Source organism: Schistocerca serialis, chromosome 1, assembly GCF_023864345.2.
Source record: "Schistocerca serialis cubense isolate TAMUIC-IGC-003099 chromosome 1, iqSchSeri2.2, whole genome shotgun sequence".
In the NCBI taxonomy this organism is placed as follows: Eukaryota; Metazoa; Arthropoda; class Insecta; order Orthoptera; family Acrididae; genus Schistocerca; species Schistocerca serialis.
In genome coordinates, this window is record NC_064638.1 from 96,990,372 (window position 1) to 97,003,397 (window position 13,026).

The following is a 13,026-nucleotide window of genomic DNA, read 5'->3' on the forward strand; positions in this document are numbered from 1 at the left end:
TGCAACGTCTCTCTCTTTTGATATGGCTTTCAAACAAACGTTTTCCAGTGTTTATTGTTTGGGTTAGCTTTTTTTTTCTAACGCCCAGAGATCCAACTTTTCGGTAAACCTCACAGCCCAGGTTTTTGTTGTGTACAATAAGTCAACCATATTTTTTAGAAAACTCGCTCTTTTGTTCAACAGCCTAACAGTCTGGCCACTGTTTCTCACTTTCTTTGATGTCCTCGATATAAGAAGATAATGTAACGCTGCATGAAGCAGGCAAGGACGACTCTGTTTAAACTTTTTCTGTTGGCTGCGGCGGGTATTTTTCAGCTTCTTCGTCCACTTTTTGGTTTTTTAGGTTTTTTTCCTAAAATAACTAGTTCTTTTATACATTGTACATGACAAACGGAAACTTTACACACTTTGATATTAAACATTACCCAAGAGAGCAGAGCAAGCACAACAGAACGGTGACATATGGAGTAGATACAACGAACTGAGTCGAATCGAATGAACTGACTGAAGTGACACATAGCAGTATGGCGCACACTGGATGCGCCGGTCGGTCGGGGCTGCATCTAGGTCGGCTGACTAGCGCCAAGGAGACGCCACTGCAATGGGCAAAGCATTGAAGACCGGCAGTAAAGCAGAGGATGGGCCCTTGCTAGGCAGGAAGTCGATGAGACGACTGTGAGCATCCTGCGAATTTCCGTGCGACAGGTCACTGGCGCCTAGATGTCCAGACTCTGTTACAAAACATATTTGTGAAGGCACAGGCTTTTAGCGAGTTTATAGCCGTTCTTTGGAAACTTCGAAATGGACGCTACAAGGGAGATAACAATCTCTTTATGGAGGGCTGTGGTTCTACCCTGGTCATGTTGTTAGCAAAAGACATAGTGTAAACGTGTGGGAAAGAGGCCGCTAAGCTGAATCTTGTTTTTTCTCCCAGTTAACTTTTAAATCTCTGATTGGTCAAATCTGTGTGTGCAGAGCAAGGGACAGTCTCCCATTTTCCAATGCGGCGCTCCAGCTCGTGATGGGTTGTTCTAAAGTGGGAGCCATCAGAGACAGTAAATTTGTAAGACTGGATGTCATGAACTGATATATATATATATATATATATATATATATATATATATATATATATATATATATATAACTTTTGAACACTATTAAGGTAAATACATTGTTGTTCTTTATCAAAATCTTTCATTTGCTAACTATGCCTATCAATTGTTAGTGACTTCAGTAGTTAGAATCTTTTATTTAGCTGTCAGTATTGGCGCTCGCTGTATTGCAGTAGTTCGAGTAATGAAGAGGTAAGTGAGGTAAGTGATTCATGAAAGGTATAGGTTATTGTTAGTCAGGGCCACTCTTTTGTAGGGATTATTTAAAGCCAGAATGCGTTGCGCTAAAAATATTGTGTGTCAGTTTATTGATGATCAGAATAAGTAAAGAGAGAAATGTCTGAGTACGTTCTGTTTTGCTCACCTGTTTGAAAATCAAAAAACGTAAGGGGTTCATCAGTACAGTAATTCATACATTTTTTCTAAGGGGACGTTTCATAGTCTAAGATATAAGCGTGCTTTGCTACCGAGCTGACGAGGAAAGCTGACAGAAAGAGAGGTCACTCTTGCACTGGAGCTTCGATAGTAAAGCACTGCAGGTCTCTACCTATTTGTGAGATTTGTGTCCTTTGCTAGTGTGCCACTTAGAGCCTGTACCAGTCACCTTATGAACCATCAGAGGTACTGCTTCTAGCATCACGCACACAAGTGATGCGTGGGTGTACTTACTTGTCTTGAGTCGGCCGTCTAAACATTTGACATATTCCGTCACGCATAGTCTGGGACGGAGTCAAATAGGTTGGGCAAACCAGAAAACGGGTCCACCTGCACACTGGAATCCACCGAGGTTTCAGAGGCTCATAGGGAAGTACCTGTGTTCCGAATTAGCCGAACGCGACACCGCATACTTGCATTTTTCGGGCGCGTACCATTAATAACAGATTGCTGCCGTCCATGACTTCAGTCGCCAAACGCATGGTAGTGTGCCGTCCTGACCAGGAGAAGAGGAAAGTATTCGCGGCTATGGCGTAGGGCTTCAATACATGATTCTCAGCACCCTGTTCTTTCGAACCATATTTTTGTTTTTGTATAGTAGAGTATAGATGCTTGACTGTAGCGTAGTTTTTGGGCCATACCACGCATTCACGTGTATGAAGTCATATAAAGTGTTTAGTGTTCTGGTTAGTGTCGTGTGTCGATCCCCAGCTGATCACTTTGCCCACTATAGACCCCATATTAGTGAAAGCATTTGCCAAATGGAAAAGTTTGTGTGACATTACTTTAACCTTTTTTTTGTCTTGTGATGTTAAGAATGAATAAATCTATTGTTATTTAGATCACAACTCCTCTCTGTGTTCTGTTTAACATTACCTTTGCCATTTTTATTAGTCTTGATTACAAAAGAAAGTAGCAAACTTGCACCACTTTAACCACAGTAAAAGTTCTATCGTACCATATCTCAGAATCTGCAGTTCTGTGTTTTCGTCAGAGGTTCTGGTACGGCGTACCGGTATATATCGTCACAAATCAAGCACATTGTATATTCATTAACGTCCTCTCAGGTTAGACTATTTCTCTGCTTTTAAAAATAGCAATAAGTACAAATATACTGCTGGGACTAAAAATAAGCTCAATAAAGACATCAGACGCGGAACATCATGAAAGAAAGGTGACAGTTACATTAGTACAAATCTGTTCAGAAAATCTACTAGAGTGTATTAAGACAGAGCCCTAAGGGTAATGTGGTAGTTTAAGAATGAATTGTAGACATTTCCGTAGTGTCAGTCCTTTTTCTCCTTTAAAGATTATCTTCACAGAAGAAATTTAAGGTCATTTAATAATTAACATTATCCTTGTAGTACAGTAACATTTTAGAGCGTTCTTTCATTTTATTGTACTTAAATGAAATGTATAACTGTGACTTCCTTTCATATTCTGCTATCCTTAACAGAGGGGCCTTGAAAAATGACTGTTGTAATAAAGTTACACATACGCAGATATGAAAAGTAACACTTTTTGCTGCTGTGTGGACAATGTGTACAATAATGACAACGCGAAAATCTCTCGATGACTATCACACCAAAATACTTTCTCATAACCTCTCCATAAACCCGGGGATATTTTGTCATTTCCAAAAGTTGTTGCTGCCCAGACACTTGTTGATAATAATGTGAAACAGAAAATAAGAAAACGAAAGTCCAAATAAGAAAAGTTGGCCCCAAATTCTCCATAACACAGTAGAATGTGGAGTTTTGTCATCTTTCGATTTCCATGTCGATTTGAAGATGGATTATCTACTTAAATAGCAATAAGAAGTAGTGCCATTGATAATCAGATGAAATCGCTGATGAAATCATCTTCTCCACATAAAAAAGCGCCGATTCTCAAGCCACAAATAAAACAAGGCCCAACAGCTCTTGTCACGTATAATGCCATAAAAGCCATGGAGAGAGGTAACCATGTGAATTCAGTATTAATTTTCTATCCTCAAAAAGTTTTTCATTCGCTACCACTCTGCTCTCCACTAATGACAGAATGTTCATACAGAATTTCATAAGTATTTTTGCACAGATCTCCAGAAGCGCATAGCTGATATCTGGAGTCTCCCAGGAAAAAATACTAGCGTTATTACTGTGCGCTATATTCATTAGTGACATTACAATTTTACTAGCTCCAGTCCTAGAATTTTTGGCATCAGTTATGTTTGGAGGATTGCTACAAGACAAAAATTTAATAATAATCAGTCAAGTCTTAACAAAGTGTATATATTCTGTATATTCACAAACTGCTCTTAATAAAGAGAAATGTAATCTTATCCACTTAACAAAACATGAATTGTAGTAGTAACCTCTGACTAATAATGAGCCACAATTGGAGTCAGGCAGGTCATACAAACACCAAGGAATAAAACTGTATGGAGTCATTGGGTAAAACGGTCTCATATGCTCAACTGTGGCTAAAGTACATGGGGAACCTGGATTTGTTAGAAGTTAACTACGAAACTGTTAAGGAAACTCTTGCACGGCTTACATTCGATTATTATTCAAGTACCTGGAGCCCATGTTAGATCAAACCAAACAGTAACATCTAGCCTGTGTAAGGGAAGGTGACAAGGAAACTCTGAATAATCTCAACTGACATACACTCTAAATAGAATTCCTAATATTTTGCTGAAACCTACTTGTCAAAAATCCAGAAACGGCTTCTCAAATCAGTATTTAGAAATATTCTTGGTCTTCTTATTCATTGCTCTCCCACAATCTGTAAAATAAAATTAACCTAAAATAAAATTAACTTAAGAACAGGTAAGTAAGCAACCTGCGAAAAGATTCGGGAGGACCCTCATACTGATACTAAAAGTACCCTCCCCCATTAATTTAAAATACTGCTACGCAGCTTTTTTGGACCTTCATAAACGTTTGTTTCCGAATGAGAGCTCATATATATATGTGAAAGTAGCATACTGGAAGTTCCCATGTTGACGACACCTCACGTTTATATCTGAAAAAAATTGTCTACATTTCGTCTCTAACTTAGCAGTCAAACATACAGTAAAACAAAATGTGGTCTTACTTTTTTTAGGAATGCTCTTATTTCCCGGATTTTTAAGCATTATGATACAAGAATTGCGCTGGAAATGTTTTAAGGTGTTTAATAATATTCAGATGCTATTCTAACAATATAGCTCAATTTACGATTCCGACAAAATTGTGCTGATTTGGACTGCTAGGCAGAGATATCGCACAATGGCAAGGCTTTTTTAGCTAGGAGCTCCATAACGGTACTTCAGTTCACAAGTCCTAACTGAAAGACTGAGATCGCGAAACACAGTATCGCACGTATGTACTCTGCTAGAACGGCATCAGACGCCGACAGGTGTAACATTGTCATGCAACGGACGGATCAACGCCAATAATATGTTCCAAATGTTTGGAATTTAAACGACAGAAAAGTGCGTGTTTTGTTCATAAATGAATTCACTGCCTGTTCCTTGGTTCGAGTGTTGCCACGTTAACTGGATTTAGAAGTTAACAGATTTTGTGCTTCATTATAAATAAACGAACAGGAAAGAAGGAAATCTTGAGGTAGTTACGCCCACTCCCTAGATTATTGCATGTGGTCCGGACACAAGAAGAAAAATGTGCACTGAAAAATATATGGCTTCATGGTAACAGCTATATCCGAAGGTCTCTGCAGCAGCATGGAAATACCAGTACCCAAGCTGATAATTGCGCGAAAATGATTTGCAGCTTCAGGCTGCACAGCTGTGCCAATTAGCTTCCCTAACAAGGCTGGTGAGCCAACCTGTGGCTGAACTTACGAGAAAGACCGGCAGTGCAATCAGAGAAGACATCGCAGTTAGGCATCGGAATCTGAAGCATTGTGTTCGATGCATAACAACTGCAAGAAGCACACTGTGGTTGTTATACTACCAGCTGTAATTGACCAGCGTGCGTGATGGCAAGAAATAGCAGATTGTGTCCCTAAGTATAGCTGTGATGTATGATACCAAACGAAACGAGGGCCGAACTCTATTACTTTTCTATCAACACGACAAAATTTACTGAGGGAAATATTTTACAAGAATCGTTTGAATGCTGGTGAACTACAACGCTAAAATTAACATTCTAAAATACGAGTCACACGAAAGATTTTTTGTTTTTTAAATCATATTTGTTAGACCGAATTCACTGATTAGAAAAAGAGAACACAGTGTTCCAGATACAACCTGAAGATATTACACCACACATTTTCTCTGGGGACTATAATGTTCTGTTTACTTCGAAATGTTACGATTGCATGCTTTTCATCGGCTGCTTAGTTATCAGCCAGACATTGTTCAACGTAAAGGTGTCTGCTTCATTGGCACGAGGAAGTCCACACGCTATTCAGTGGCTAAGACTGACTTTATAATAGGCGGTGGGACGTTGTGCAGCCAGCAGCATCACTACATTAAAACACACACGCGACAGGCTCATGACATCCGACCGTAATGGACATAATAAAGGTAGCTAAATGCATTAGAGTGCAAGTATGGTTAAAAACTGAGTACTGTGTCCTCAGACAAAGTTGACACTCGGAGCTGTGGTTGCTGGGGGCGATCGTAATGGCATTCCTTACACTCAGTCGCTCCCATCAGACGCTGCGCAAAGTGTCAACTTTGTTTGCACGTACAATACACAATGGGGAGACAGCTTAAGAACTGACGAAACTATGATTTAAATAAAACACGGTCCCCTGCTTGATCGGGTAATGAGTAAATCACAGCATACCTTAGCTTAGACATGGTAACGGCAGCGTAACAAAAATACAATATTGCATAATCAAAAGATTGTTCAGGACTTTGTAGTTACTGAGCCGGCCTGTGTGGCCGAGCGGTTCTAGGCGCTATAGTCTAAACCCGCGTGACCGCTACGGTCGCAGGTTCGAATCCTGCCTCGGGCTTGGATGAGTGTGATGTCCTTAGGTTAGTTAGGTTTAAGTAGTTCTAAGTTCTAGGGGACTGATGAACTCAGAAGTTAAGTCCCATAGTGCTCAGAGCCATTTGAACCATTTTTGTAGTTACTGAAACACTATTAAATTACGCTGAAATGCTCAGTCAAGATGCTTTTCTCACTTCTGACATAGGAAAAGCTGCTAATAGTTATGGTAGCACGCATATTTTAATTTACAAGGTAAGTTTGAATTATGGTCTCATAATAATACCTGACGTCCTCTAATCATTAAACTAATCCTTTTCGCGAGTATAATGTTACGCTTCACTCCATACAAGTGCTAACAACTGCGATTTCAGCTCTCCATCATGGAATATGCTCAGTATGTTGCACTTACTTTGGGTATTGCTACCTCCTTTAAACAAAATTTCTAAAGGCTTATCAGTTTTACGTTGTTATATCTCTAAGAAATCAGTAACCGAACATCTCTCCAGTGGCATGAATATTATGTTTTTCTGTGTTAATGTGTGCAATAATACTCTAGTCAACAAATAACTGAGCCTCAGTACTTTCATTTTCTTTTTGAAAGTATCACCTTTTATCATGAAATATAACTGACACAAGTTCATTTCTTCTAAGAATTTTCTTTTAAATGTCTCTTGGACGTTGATGCGTTTGAATTTCAGAAACCTAATACACACTATCAACAATTGTAGGATTCGATCTCAACAAATGGAAGCCGTCGTTTTTAAGTTAGTGCGTCTCCTCTTTATTGGAAAAAATTGTTCAAATGGCTCTGAGCACTATAGGACTTAACTTCTGAGGCCATCAGTCCCCTAGAACTTAGAACTACTTTAACCTAACTAACCTGAGGACATCACACAGATCCATGCCCGAGGCCGGATTCGAATCTGCGACCGTAGCGGTCGCACGGTTCCACACTGTAGCGCCTAGAACCACTCGGTCACTCAGGCCGGCCCTCCTTATTTAAACGTTTGTGTGAATTAATTGGAAGGTTGGCTCTTTTCTGCTCATCATCTGCCGCTGATGAGGTGTTTAACTTATTAACTCTTTAATATGCAGCACGCATTATATGGCGACAGGTGCCAACGATACGCAGGTAGTGCCGATGTTCGCTCCCACGCACGCCATCACGCGCGCGCGACTCCTCCTCCAAAGCATCGGGCAGCGAGCACAAAACACGGCGTTAGCCATCTACGCGGATGACACAGCCATCCTTGCGCAAGATTGGAAACAGTCGAACGTAGTTTCACGATTACAGAGAGCACTCAGAACTGCCGAGACTTGGTTCGAACGACGGCGTATTAAAGTAAACGTTGGCAAGTGCGAAGCAGTTCTGTTCACGCAGACCGAAGCTATTACGCAGACATCAGCACTATAGACAGGCAGCACTATTTGCACGCCCAAAACGTTTTCGACAGAAAGTTAGGTACATCGGTGTCTGGCTCGATAGGAAACATACATGGGTGGGGGGGGGGGGAGGCACCTCATAGAATACGTTGCCAAAAGAGCGCATGTGAGGCTCAAATAACTTTATATATGACGGTAGTATCTGTTCCCGAAAGAACAGTTACCGTGGATGACCATGCAGCTTTGCTAGAAATGAAATGATAATTAAATGGACACCCTAGCTGCAAACAGGCGTTGATGTACTTCATTGGGGACATGTTGAAAATGTGTGCCCCGACCGGGACTCGAACCCGGGATCTCCTGCTTACATGGCAGACGCTCTATCCATCTGAGCCACCGCGGGCACGGAGGCCTGTGCGTCTGCAGGGACTTATCCCTTGCACGCTCCCCGTGAGATCCACATTCCGATAGACTTCCGTCATATATAGTTAAAATATGGCTTCCCGGCCATTGACCTTCTTGTGCGAAAGCACACGCTATGCCCGAACTCACACGGGACTTGGTAGATTAATCTGCCACGAGTAATGAGTATGATGGGCAAACATCTATTAGGCGCACTGCGAATGTAGTCGTGTGGACATGTTGGGAATGTGGATCTCACGGGGAGCGTGCAAGTGATAAGTCCCTGCAGACGCACTATCCTCTGTGCACGCGGTGACTCAGATGGATAGAGCGTCTGCCACGTAAGCAGGAGATCCCGAGTTCGAGTCCCGGTCGGGGCACACATTTTCAACATGTCCGCAATGAAGTACATCAACGTCTGTTTGCAGCTAGGGTGTCCATTTAATTATCATTTCAAATAACTCTACCTATTGCTCAATAGGGTTCAAAATGGCTCTGAGCACTATGGGACTTAACATCTGTGGTCATCAGTCTCCTAGAACTTAGAACTACTTAAACCTAACTAACCTAAGGACATCACACACATCCATGCCTGAGGCAGGATTCGAACCTGCGACCGTAGCAGTCCCGCGGTTCCGGACTGAGCGCCTAGAACCGCTAGACCACTGCGGCCGGCGCTCAACAGGGAAAGTACACTAAATACGAGGGTATCGAGGTCCCTATACATGACACTGATCTGTCCTCTGACGATGTACACAGCTCCCGTCTGCTGATATGTAGCTCATACACGCCTGCACCGCCAGCAGGTCATACCGGACGAAGTGCTATGTATCACTAGCAACGATACACTCGCACCACGGATCTTCACAATGAATACCGCCTTGAAACCCTCAAGGAAGCATTCAAAAAACTCGCCACACTGTTACACAGAACACGAGACTCTCGAACAACTCTTCCATCCCTTCTCTGTGGAGCTATGATCGTAACAACAGATGGAAGCAAAGCGGCCAAAGACACTGTTAGTTAGGGCCTCATCAACTATGGCGAGCTAGCACACACAAGCGACAACGTCGGCGACCCCCGCACATCAGCCATATTGACTGGACGTGCCGGCTGCTATTAAAGCCGACCAACAGGCAACAGCAGGGAAGCCGATAAACCAGTACACTATCGCACAAGACGCCTACACTACCCTTCTACGGTATATGACCTATCACACATTAACCGACGACGAACTCAAGTGTTACCGGTATGGTGTTGCTGGCCGAGAAGACTACGCCGGTACCCAGCTGCAGCTGCCGAGTGCTAAGGCATCGCAACGTCACAGGTACCCGCCTGCATGATACCCACTACCAACTTGCATAATCTATCGCAGATATCAAGGAATCCGCTACTGCTCTTGCTATCCGATCAGACTATCGTAGATGTCTTTGGCTCCTGACTTAGCACATTTTTTGCTCTGACCTTCAAACCGCTACGCTTTGTTCAATTTTCGACCCACTCTATCTCCAGATGAGCGCGTATTAATGGTTAATCATAGCCAATGTACGCAAACATCGCAGTACCCTCAGCCTCCGAAGTAGTGAAAACTAACACCTGTGCAGAGGTGGCAGTGAACCTTTTTATGTCGGCCATCATGTCGGTGTGGGCGTGGAGGGGCTCCACCGTATATATTTCAGGCGGTTTGTAGCCACCTTGCGACTCGAAGTCTCGCCATGCAACAATGCTACGAGGATCACTCCGAAAGAAATGCACACTATTTTGCAAAACTACAGTTTTCATTCTGCGCGTGTGAAAGTTTTACAGTGTGTAGATACATCTTTCCCGCTTGTTTTCAAACTTAGTTCAAACTGTTCCCGTGAGTGGCGCCGTCACAGCATGTCTTCAAGATGGCTGCTACACTTGACGTTCGTCAGTAGCAACGTGCTGTCATAGAATTCATGTGCTGTGAAAACGAGACAGTGGGAAACATCCACAAGAGGTTGAAAAATGTGTATGGAGATGCTGCTGTCGATCGCAGTACAGTTAGTCGGTGGGCAAGCAGGTTACGTGATGAAAGCGGGCACGGCAATATTGAAGATTGTCCTCGCAGCGGCAGGCCTCGTACTGCACGCACTCCAGACAATGTGCAGAGAGTTAACGAATTGGTGACCGCTGACAGACGCATCACAGTGAACGAATTGTCATGCTACGTTGGGATATGGGAAGGAAGTGTTTGCAGAATACTGAAAGTGTTGGCGTTAAAAAAGGTTTGTACCAGGTGGGTTCCCAGGTTGTGGACAGTAGTTCACAAAGAAACAAGAAAAACGGTATGCAGCGAACTTTTGGAACAGTAAGAGAATGGTGGGGATGAAATTCTTGGAAGAATTATGACAGGTGATGAAACACGTGTCCATTTTTCACCAGAGACAAAGAGGCAATCAATGGAGTGGCATCATGCAAATTCACCCAAGAAAAAAAACTCAAAACCACACCTTCTGCTGGAAAAATTATGGCTAAGGTGTTTTTCGATTCCGAAGGACTCTTGCTTGTGGACATCATGCCAAGTGGAATCACCACAAATTCTGATGTATATGTGACGACAATGAAGAAACTTCAAGCTCGACTGAGTCGCGTTCGACCAAATCGGCAAAAGCAGGATGTTTGGCTGTTGTATGACAATGTACGGCCACATGTCAGTCAAAAAACCATGGAAGCGATCACAAAACGCTGATGGACAACACTGAAACACCTACCTTACAGTCCTGACCTGGCTCCATGTGACTATTATCTCTTTGGGAAGCTGAAAGACTCTCTTCGTGGAACAAGGTTTGAAGATGATGACTCCCTTGTGCACGCTGGCAAACAGTGGCTCCAACAGGTTGGTCCAGAATTTTACCGTGCGGGTATACAGGCGCTGGTTCCAAGATGACGTAAGGCAGTTGAGTGGGATGGAAATTATGTGGAGAAATGAAAATATTGTTCCTAAAGGATGTATCTACGCACTGTAAAACTTTCAAACATGTAGAATAAAAGATGGGTTTTAAAAAAAAATAGTGTGCATTTCTTTTGGAGTGGCCCTCGTATATGAACAACATCAGGAGCAACTACAATCGATGATTAATTTCAGTCATTTACAATTAATCGTTCCCTGGCGGTTCTTATGTAAATGAAGTCAGCATAATTTGTTATGAACTTCTTTATAATTTAAACGCGGAGGTTTACCACCATAATAAACAGTTACTACCTATAGAATCAAGACTGCCACACTTTTTTCTTTCTTTCAGCTGCTATGTCAGCTGATATTTACGAAAATGCTTAAAAACCATTGATCTCTATTTTGTGGAAACTTGACAGATTAAGAAAATATTATTTTTTAAAAAAGCTATAACAGCGATACAGGGAACATCGTCAAATGTGGTACAAGTGGACGTCACCAAAAAATACGAGCGGTTCAATTACACACACGGTGTGTGTTTGGGAAGTAAAACTTTCCCTCTGTCAGTTATTCGAAGATACGAAATCTCGAATTCTCCGCCTCCACAGAAGCGATAAGGACTTGTAGGTTCCATGCAGCGTACCACTCCGGTAGCTTTGAATAGAGGCACTTCGTTTTCAATGGTTATAATCGCAACATTATACCTTTCAGGTCCGTTTCCACTGCTCATTTCCTTACTAACCACTGCAGGGACAGCAAGTTAACAGATGCATTTGACATTGCTTCTCTGCTGCGCAGTTTTCAAATTCACTCTAAAATGGCCTGATGTAAAGGCTGGAACCTGTCGTGGTCTTAATAAAATCCTTATTAGCAACTGGAACGGCGTTTTGTTAATTGAACACATAGTTAAGGAATCAGCATCCTCTGAATATGGAGATACCAGAAAGTTACAGAATAATAATTCTGATACCTGTGGCCTTCCTTTCCGGTTTTAATACGTTTTGGTATTTTAAAAAGAGCTAAAACATAAACATGCACAATTTAAAAATAAGTACGGAAAATATTGCGAGATTCCAGATTGGCAAAGTTGTCCCTTTTCCAGAAAGCTTCCTCGTGCAACATTTTCATGTGGTATTATTAAACTAAAGTGCAACACAATACTTCGTATTTAATCTTAAAGTGATTTGAAAGACAGTTATATACTTTATTAATAAAAAGTAGTTGTTTATAATCAGATGTGAATGAATAATTATGGCGAGACACTTTTGAAGTCTACCAAATAACTATCTCCTCCAAGACGAAAGGAAAATCACCCACGAAGGCCGGTAAGCACATGACAGTGCTGAAGACGCTCAAAATGGCCACTGTTAGTCTTCTGTATGCTATGGGAGCCGGCCGCGGTGGCCGAGCAGTTCCAGGCGCCTCAGTCCGGAACCGTGCAACTGCTGCGGTCGCAGGTTCGAATCCTTCCTCGGACATGGATGTGTGTGATGTCCTTAGGTTAGTTAGGTTTAAGTAGTACAAAGTTCTAGGGGACTGGTGACCTCAGATGTTACGTCCCATAGTACTCAGAGCCATCTGAACCATTTTTGCTATGGGAACTGTGGTGCCTCTGTTGATTAGTTCAGTGGCTTGGCAGACCGCCAGATATTAGGCTGGTAAATAATTTTGTAGCGTTTTTGTTTTGCATGTTGGTATTCCGGATATTATGGGTTTATTTACATATGTCGTGTTCTTATTTGTAGTTCACTGTTGCTATTTGCGTTAACATATTATCATTTCGTCATTGGGAAATAGTGAGTGGTGCTGTGGACGCTAGAAAAAGGTGTGACGAGTGGAGAAACTGGAA

General features: G+C 42.1%; 1 non-coding gene across 1 annotated transcript; it reads right to left on the minus strand.

Moving 5' to 3' along the window:
- Nucleotides 1–8,187: 8,187 nt before the first annotated feature.
- On the minus strand, nucleotides 8,188–8,262 carry Trnat-ugu (transfer RNA threonine (anticodon UGU)). The gene has a single exon. It is a non-coding gene; the product is annotated as a tRNA-Thr (tRNA).
- Nucleotides 8,263–13,026: the final 4,764 nt, after the last annotated feature.